This window comes from Callorhinus ursinus, unplaced genomic scaffold (assembly GCF_003265705.2).
Source record: "Callorhinus ursinus isolate GAN/ISIS: 27379988/994484 unplaced genomic scaffold, GSC_fseal_2.0 scaffold3, whole genome shotgun sequence".
Taxonomy (NCBI): domain Eukaryota; kingdom Metazoa; phylum Chordata; class Mammalia; order Carnivora; family Otariidae; genus Callorhinus; species Callorhinus ursinus.
Window position 1 is genome coordinate 47,581,338 of NW_027397065.1, and position 8,857 is coordinate 47,590,194.

The window sequence follows — 8,857 nt, forward strand, 5'->3', positions numbered from 1 at the left end:
GGAATACAAATTTTGGTCTTCTGCCTCTCAGCTCACACAGCAGATCACATGCTCTGGAGCCAGGCATTGTTATTTGATTCTTACCCACAATTCTTTGAGTTTGGTTTTATTATTGCCAATTTTATAGATGAGGAACCTGAAGCTCTGAGGAGTCAAGCGACCTGCTAACGGTTGCTCAGGGAGGTAAATCCATAGAAAGCAGACCAGGGAGCCTCTTGACTCATTGTCTAGTGCTCTTTCCATACCAGCCATTGTCTGGAGATCTGGGGGTGGGAGGATGGGACCATGTTTCCTGTTACTTTCCACTTAAAAAAAAAAAAAAGATTTTACTTATTTCAGAGAGAACACGAGAGATCACAAGAGAGCATGGGGTGGGGGGCGGCAGAGGGAGAAGCAGGTTCCTGTTCCATGCAATTTGGTTACTTCCAAGGGGAATGAAGGCCCCAAAGCCACCTTGGCCGGGTTGGGGCACAGAGTTGTATGGAAAGGAAGAACCTGTGAACCTTGGGTCTTGCAGCCAACTCTACTTTCATTCATGACCTGTGTCCAACCTACCAGTCAGCATCCCTGAAGAAAAGAGGTGGCACACTCAAATTGGGTGATTTGAGGAGAATGTAAGAAAAGGACTATCCACACATTTATGGGCGGGGTGTTGGAAAAGCGACCAGTCCCAGTGCAGTACTCCAGGGCTGGCAAGAGCAGCGAGGTGTTACCGTCTAGGGGGGTAAAGGGAGGAAACATTCTCCAAGTCAGATGAGCAACTTTCTGGAGTGGGCGGTCTACTCAGAGCTGCGGCCCCTGGTAGAAGACGCAGCCAAACTAGCAAGGAGGGGTCGAGGAAATGTGTCCCAGGCTCACACTCCTCCTTCCCTCAGATGCCCCGCCAGTACTCCTTTCAGCCAAATCCAGTGGGAAACAGAAGGCAAGGAGACTCGATGCAGTTCATACAGGTCGGCCTCCCAGGGCACAGAGCATGATGGGGAGAGTCAGAGACTGAATCCAGAGAGGCCAACCGGAAGATAACCACACATTCCACAGTAAATATTGGCTTTCCTTCAGACATGCACAGACTGACCATTTCTTACCACCTCCACAGCCAGCCCCAGGTCTGAGCCACTATCATTCCTTGGCTGGATCACTGCAGGAGATTCCTAGGTGATCTCCCAGTTTCTACCATGTGTTCTTAACAATCAGAGTGATTCTTGCAAATTGAAAGTCAGGCCATGGCATTCCTGTGCTCAAAATCTTCAAACTAAGAGCAAAAGCCAAAGTCTTTACATAACCTCACAAGTTCCTGTATATGGTCATTCCTCCCAGGCCCCCTTGACCTCATCTCTGTATTTTTTCTCTAGTCCTAGCTCTGCTACAGCCACACTGATTTTGCTCTTTTTTGATATACAGGGAAAGTTCCTGCTTTAGGGCCTTTGTTGATCCCTCTGCCTGGAATGTTCTTCCCCCTCCCTCCTTATCTCCATGAAGTCTGATCAAGTGTCTCCTGCTCAGAGACCTACTCTGACCCTCCTTTGTAAAACTACAAACTGTCTCCCCATCGCTTGCCACTACTGCTCCCCATCGTCCACCTCTAGTTTTCTTTTCACCATATGACTTGGCATCTTCGACTATGCCATATAGCTTACCTATTTGTTATATTTATTATCTGTCTCTCCACACTAGAATGCAAGCTCCATGAACATAAGACTCTGTCTTGTTCATCAATGTACCTCCAGAACTTGGAAAACAGTAGGTTTTCAACACATAACTATTGGATGTTGTTGGATGACTAAAATGGGGTTGAGGAAAGATCAGACTTGGGATGTCCCAGTTAGGGAAGGATAGAGGATGGAGACAGCCAGTGAGAAGATCAGCGGACCCTACATGAGGGGAAAGGAAAAAAAGTCAACACAGAATTATTCATTATCTATTATACACCTGTTAAAAGTCGTGTCTTACCAGCAGCTATCAAGGGCCTGAACCTTCTGTATAACCTTGGACCTAGCAATTCCACTTTTAAGAATTTGTACTAAAGAAAATGGCATAGTTATCTGGGTAAAAATTTAGTCACAATGAAATTCTTCACAGTTGTTTTTAAGTGTGAAAAACTGGAACCAAAGTAGGTGTCTAGCAATTGTGGAATGTTTAACTCAATGCTTAACTATGTTACAGCCACAAGATGGAATATTATGCAAATATTAAATGTACTCATTGACTTGAAAATATATTTATGATAATTGCTCGGTGGAAAACCACATTATAAAACAGCATTACTGTATAATCTTAAAATAAATATGCATTTTTAACAGTCGGGAAAGCTATAACCCAAAATATTAATAGCACTTAATCTTTGAATGACCACTATATGTATATTTGATTTCTTTTTGCCTCTATTTTCTAAATTTGCTTCAAGGAATTTAGATTATTTATTTTTAAAACTACATTTGTATTTCTTAAACAGTAGTTATTTATGAGCTCTTGGACAAATAAACTGATTTCTCTGGGCCTCAGTTTCCTCATTTTTAAAAACAGAAATAAAAACAGCTTTGGGGAGGTGGGTGAGGAATGGGCTAGATGGGTGATGGGGATTAAGGAGGGCACTTGTTATGATGAGCACTGGGTGTTGTATGTAAGTGATGAATCGCTAAATTCTACTCCTGAAACTAATATTACACTATATGTTAACTGACTGGAATTTAAATAAAAACTTGAAACAAACAAACAAAAAAAGAAATAAAAACAGCTTCAAGTCCTTCCTATTTCACAAGAGTTGTTCTTAGATATGTACTGGGAGAATTGACCAAAACTATAAGAGAAGAAAAATAATTAAGAGATGTAAGGATTGAAAGGGAAAAGATAAAACTATCATCATTTGCAGTGACTATGTTTATTGACTTAGAAAAATCAATTCCACCTATAAAAATTAATAACATTTCTCTGTGCCAGCAATAACCAACTAGAAAATACAATTTAAAAATACGATACCATTCATAACAAAAACTACAACGTCTCTGGGAAGTAATTAGGAACAAAGCCAAGACATCCCCTATCACTATTCCTATTCAACATTAAAGTGATTATTTTAGGGGCACCTGAGTGGCTCAGTTGGTTAAGCGACTGCCTTCGGCTCAGGTCATGATCCCAGGATGCTGGGATCGAGCCCCGCATCAGGCTCCCTGCTCAGCAGAAAGCCTGCTTCTCCCTTTCCCTCTGCCTGCCCCTCTGCCTACCTGTGCTCTCTGTCTCTCTGTCAAATAAATAAATAAAAAAAATCTTAAAAAAAATAAAGTGATTATTTTAGCCATTGCAATGATAAAAGAAAAATTAATAAAAGGCATACAATTTGGAAAAGAATTAAAATTGGCTTTTTTCACAGATCACATGATTATGTGTGGGAAAACTTAAGAAATTTATGATAGACACTACTAAACTCAGGACACAAGGTCAATATTTTTAAAAACATCAATTTTATCTCTATGGTAGCTCATACAATTCAAAAATTAAATAAAAAATAATACCATTACATTAGCTCCCAAACCCATTAAATTCCTATAAATAAATTTGTCAAAAGATGTATAATATTAAGCTGTAAAATACTGATAAAATAAACAGATCTCAAAGAATGGAGAGCTATACTATGTTCACAGATTGGAAGACTCAATATTGTTGAGATATTAGTACTCTCCAAATTATAATATAGAGTCAACATAATCTCATTCAAAAGTATTGCAAAACATTAAAGATCTAAACGTGAGAACTGAAACCATAAAACTCCTAAGAAAACATAAGCAGTGATCTCTTTGACATTGGCCTTAGCAACATTCTCCTACGTATGCCTCCACAGGCAAGGGAAACAAAAGTAAAAATAAACCACTGGGACTACAACAAAATAAAAGGCTTTGCACAATGAAGGAAACCATTAACAAAATGCAAAAGCAACCTACTGAAACAAAGAGGGCATTTGCAAATGATACATCTGATGAGGGGTTAATATTAAAAATACATAAAAAACTTACACAACTCAACACCAAAAAACTCAAAAAATCCTAATAAATATGGGCAGAAGACCTAAATAGGTATTTTTCTAAAGAAGACATACAGATGGCCAACAGACACATGAAAAGATGTTCAACATCATCAATCATCAGGGAAATGCAAATAAAAACCACAGTGAGATCTTACCTTACACCTGTCAGAATGGCTAGTATCAAAAAGACAAGAAATAACAAGTGTTGGCAAGGATATGGAGAAAAGGGAAGCCTTATCCACTGTTGGGAGTGTAAATTGGTGCAGCCACTGTGGAAAAACAGTATGGAGGTTCTTCAAAAAATTAAAAATAGAAATATCATACAATACAGTAATTCTACTACTGAGTACCCCCCAAAAATGTAAACACTAATTCAAAAAAAATGCACCCTTATGTTTATTGCAGCATTATTTACAATAGCCAAGATATAGAAGCAACTTAAATGTCCACTGATAGATGAATCAAGAAGCTGTGGTGTGTGTGTGTGTGTGTGTGTGTGTGTGTGTGTGTGTGTGTGTATGGAACGGAATATTACTCAGCCATAAAAAAAGAATGAGATCTTGCCATCTATGACAACAGGGATGGACCTGGAGGCTGTAATGCTAAGTGAAATAAGTCAGACAAAGACAAATACCATATAATTTCACTCAAATGTGGAATCCAAACAAGCAAAGACAGACCAATATATACAGAGAACAAACTGGTGGTGGCCAAAAGGGCAGGAATGGGGGGATGGGCAAAATGGGTGAAGGGGAGTGGGAGGCACAGGCTTCCAGTTATGGAATGAATAAGTCACAGGGATGAAAGGCACAGCATAGGGAATATGGTCAGTGGTACTGTAATAGTGTTGTGTGGTGACAGACAGTAGCTACACTTGTGAGCACAGCATAATGTATAGAATTGTCAAATCACTGTGTTGCACACCTGAAACTAACGTAACATTGTCAACTATACTTCAATTTTAAAAATGTTTAAAATATTACAGCAAGATTTCTTTGAAGCACAATTTAATTCTAAAATTTATATAGAAATGTAAACGACCTCAAATATTCCAACCAACCTTCAAAAAAGGGAACAAAGTTGAAGGACTTACCCTACCCGATTTCAGGACTCACTGTAAAGCCACAATAATCAGGCAACGTGGTAGTGGCCTAAGAATAGATACATAGATCAATAAAACAAAATAGTGTCTAGAAATAAACTCACACATATATATGGTCAACTGACTTTCACCAAAAGTACCATAGTAATTTAATGGGGAAAGAAAACACTTTTCAACAAATTGTGCTGGAACAACTAGATATATGTGTGAAAAAAAGTGACCCTCAATCTCTACCTCATTCTATACCCCCAAACCAATTCCAGATGAATCAAAATCTAAATGCAAAAGTTAAAGCCTCTAGCATTGACTACAAAGCCTCTAGAAACAAAGAGGAGAAAATTTTCAACCTTGGGGTAGACAGATATTTCTTGGAGAGATGTCAATAGGATAAGCATGTGGGGGCTGGGCAGAAGATATATGGAAACTCTCTGTACTTTCCACTTTGCTATGAACCAAAAACTGCTTTTAAAAGAATAGTCTATTAAAAATTTGAGAAGTTAGACTTCATCAAAAACAAACTTCTGATCATCCAAAGACATCACTTAAAAATGGAAAGATAAGCCATAGATGGGAGAAAATATTTGCTATATATATGCTTGATGTCATATATATATGACAAAGGAATTGCATTGGAATATATAAGAACTCTTAAAACTCAGCAATAAAAGACAACCCAATTTAAAACAAAAGGACAAAAGAGTTGCACAGATACCCTGCAAGGGATATAGAAATGGCCCATAGCACATGGAAAGGTGTGCAACACCATTAGACAGAGGGAAAAGCAAATTAAAGCCAATATGAGATACCCACTATATACCAGAATGGCTAAAATGAAAAATACAGACAATATCAAGTATTGGTGAGGATGTGGAGCATCTGGAACTCTCTTACGTTTCTGGCTGGACCTTAAAATGATAAAACCACTTTGGAAAACTCTTTGGCAGTTTCTTTTGAAGGTAAACTACATCTACCCTGTAACCTAGCAATTCTATTCCTAGGAATAAAACGAAAATATATATTATGTATGTACATGTGTATACATTTGTGTGAATATTTACAGCAGCTTTATATGCAATAGCCAAAAGATAGAAATAGCCCTCATGTCCATAATTAGGTGAATGGATAAACAGCTTCTTACAATGGTGCGCGTTTCAACAATAAAAGAGTTACTGATACATGCACTGGCATAAATGAGTCTGAAAAACGCACAGAGTGAAGAAGCCAGCCATAAAAGTGTATGTGTGATCCCATTTTTTATGTGAAGTTCTAGAGCAGGAGAAACTACCCTGTGATGATGAAAATTAGGATGGTATTTGCCTTTTGTGGGAAACTGACTTGAGTGATGGAAACGTTTTGTATTTTTATTGTGGTAGTGTTACATCAGTGAATACACCTGTCCAAACTCATCCAACTTAAACTCTAGGCATTTTTGTGCACACATTATAACTCACTAAAAATTCTGTAAAGCTACAAAACATTTAACATAAGGGAAAAAGGTATGGATATATAAAAATTAAGGATTTTTATTTTATTTTTTAAAAAGTTTTTATTTATTTGTCAGAGAGAGAGAGAGAGAGAGAGAGAGAGCGCACACTGGGGGAGCAGCAGGCAGAGGGAGAAGAAGGCTCCCCGCTGAGCAAGGAGCCCGATGTGGGACTCGAACCCAGGACCCTGGGATCATGATCTGAGCCGAAGGCAGTTGCTTAACTGACTGAGCCACCCAGTCACCCCCCCAAATTAAGGATTTTTAAACTGGAGAATAACATAGACATAGTAAAGAGATGCGGATGAGGGGCGCCTCGGTGGCTCAGTCATTAAGCATCTGCCTTCGGCTCAGGTCATGATCCCAGGGTCCTGGGATCGAGCCCCACATCGGGCTCCCTGCTCAGCAGGAAGCCTGCTTCTCCCTCTCTCTCTGCCCCTGCTTGTGTTCCCTCTCTCTCTGTCAAATAAATAAATAAAATATTTTAAAAAAAGATGCGGATGAAAGAAGATAATTTGCATTGTCAGAAACTAGTAAGAATGAAAAGGAACTCTTGACAATTAACCAGATAAACAGCTTTAGAGAAAATTAGCCAAGGTTATGTTAATAGTTTACAGTTCTCAAATTGTGTATCTGCATATATATTATCTGACCATCCTATTCCTAGCTATGGATTCCAATGAAATATCCACACAAGTCCACTAAGAACATGTTCTATTATGTTCAAGACTGTACCGTTTGTGAGGTTTAGTTGACATAGCAATCTGGAATCAGTTGGATGCTGAGGAGTTGTATAAACTCAACCCTCTGCACCTGAGGTCCCACACATGTACATGTTTATTGAGGATATCCTATGTTCCAGTTATGGTTGTGTGTTATATAAATTAACTCATTTAGCCTTCATAACAGGGAGGAATTATCATCCCTCCCCATTTTACAGATGGAGAAATCAAGGCACAGAGCCAACAGATAATATTCTGAATGTCACCAAGCTAGTCACCTGCAGAACCAAGATTCAACCCAGCAAGCCTGAAGCCCCCACCCTCATCTGCTTGCTGTGCGTCCTCTGTAGGAATGCAGGGGAAGAAACTCAGAACCTTGAGGCCCAAGGTTTAGCGTCGGCGGCCAAGTCACATGAACGGTCCTGTACAAATGGTTAACCCAAAGCAAGGAGGGTCTGTGCCTTCAGCCCAAATAAACGTCCTCCTATTCCTCCTATTCAACAGTGGAAGGGAGAGAGCCAGGTGGGAGCCCATGTGGTTTTGATAGAGCCATTCAAGCGGAGCTTTAAATATTATAGTGGCACTGTTTGCGCAGTTAAATTTAAGGATCTGTCAGTTTATGATGAATTTTTATTTTTAAGGGTTTCAAGTAAGCTGTAAACATTCACTCCAGACTGAAATTCCCCCCATTTAACACCTAAGAGGGCCAGGGCGAGAGAGCAGAGTCGGGGGAGCTGGGAGGTGAGCACAGAGGGGTGTGAAGAGGCCGGGCACCAGCGCGGGGGGTGGAGGAGAGCTTCCACCAGTATCTCCAGTAAGGGATTTGAGGGGCCGGTATACCCCATAATGAGGGAGGGAGGCCAACTGCTTCCCCAAAGGAAGCAAGGCCATTCTCTTCACAATCCGACTTAGTTTCTCTCCCGCCCCCTCCGCCCCCCCCCCCCCCCGCCATGGTAACTACACTTCCACAAGGAATTTACTGGTACCTGGAAAGTGAAAAGAATCTAGCTTCAGGCACGGCTTAACTCAAATAATCTCGCTATCTCCTGGCCTGCCTGTGCTCCGTGGGCTGCTCCATTCTCAGACATGCTTCTGCTTCATTAGAGCAAAACGACAGGAGTGACTTCACAGCGCACACCCTCGCACCCTCACACCTGCTGAAAACGGCTGTCTCCCGCAGCCGGACTCTCATTGGCTGGACGGGGCCACGCGCCCATCCCTGAACCAGTCACCGGAGGGAGGCGTAAGGGAAGTGCTCCGTTGCCGAGGCCCTGAGTCAAGGGCTGAATTAGCGCTTGGGCTGAGCATAGGAGAGGGGTGGCACCTGCAGGAAACCGGGGATGGGGAGGGGGGCTGCTGGGCAACAGAAAACCCAGCTGTCTACTACGGTCATTACTACCGTTTTACAGAGGAGAAAGCAGAGGCTGAGACATTCGTGCATTGAGCGAGGTGATCCATTGTTGGACGGGACTGTAATCCGCGTCTGCCTCACCCCAGAGCCTGCGTGATTTCCGTAAGATCTAGCGGTCTCT

General features: G+C 41.0%; 1 long non-coding RNA gene across 1 annotated transcript; it reads right to left on the bottom strand.

The window, feature by feature from the left end:
- Positions 1 to 273: 273 nt before the first annotated feature.
- LOC141371435 (uncharacterized) lies at positions 274 to 8,443 on the bottom strand. The gene is made up of 4 exons (XR_012376389.1): positions 8,312 to 8,443; positions 5,112 to 5,169; positions 1,638 to 1,871; positions 274 to 305 (listed from the first exon to the last, which is right to left on the bottom strand). It is a non-coding gene; the product is annotated as an uncharacterized lncRNA (long non-coding RNA).
- Between the last annotated feature and the right edge of the window lie 414 nt (positions 8,444 to 8,857).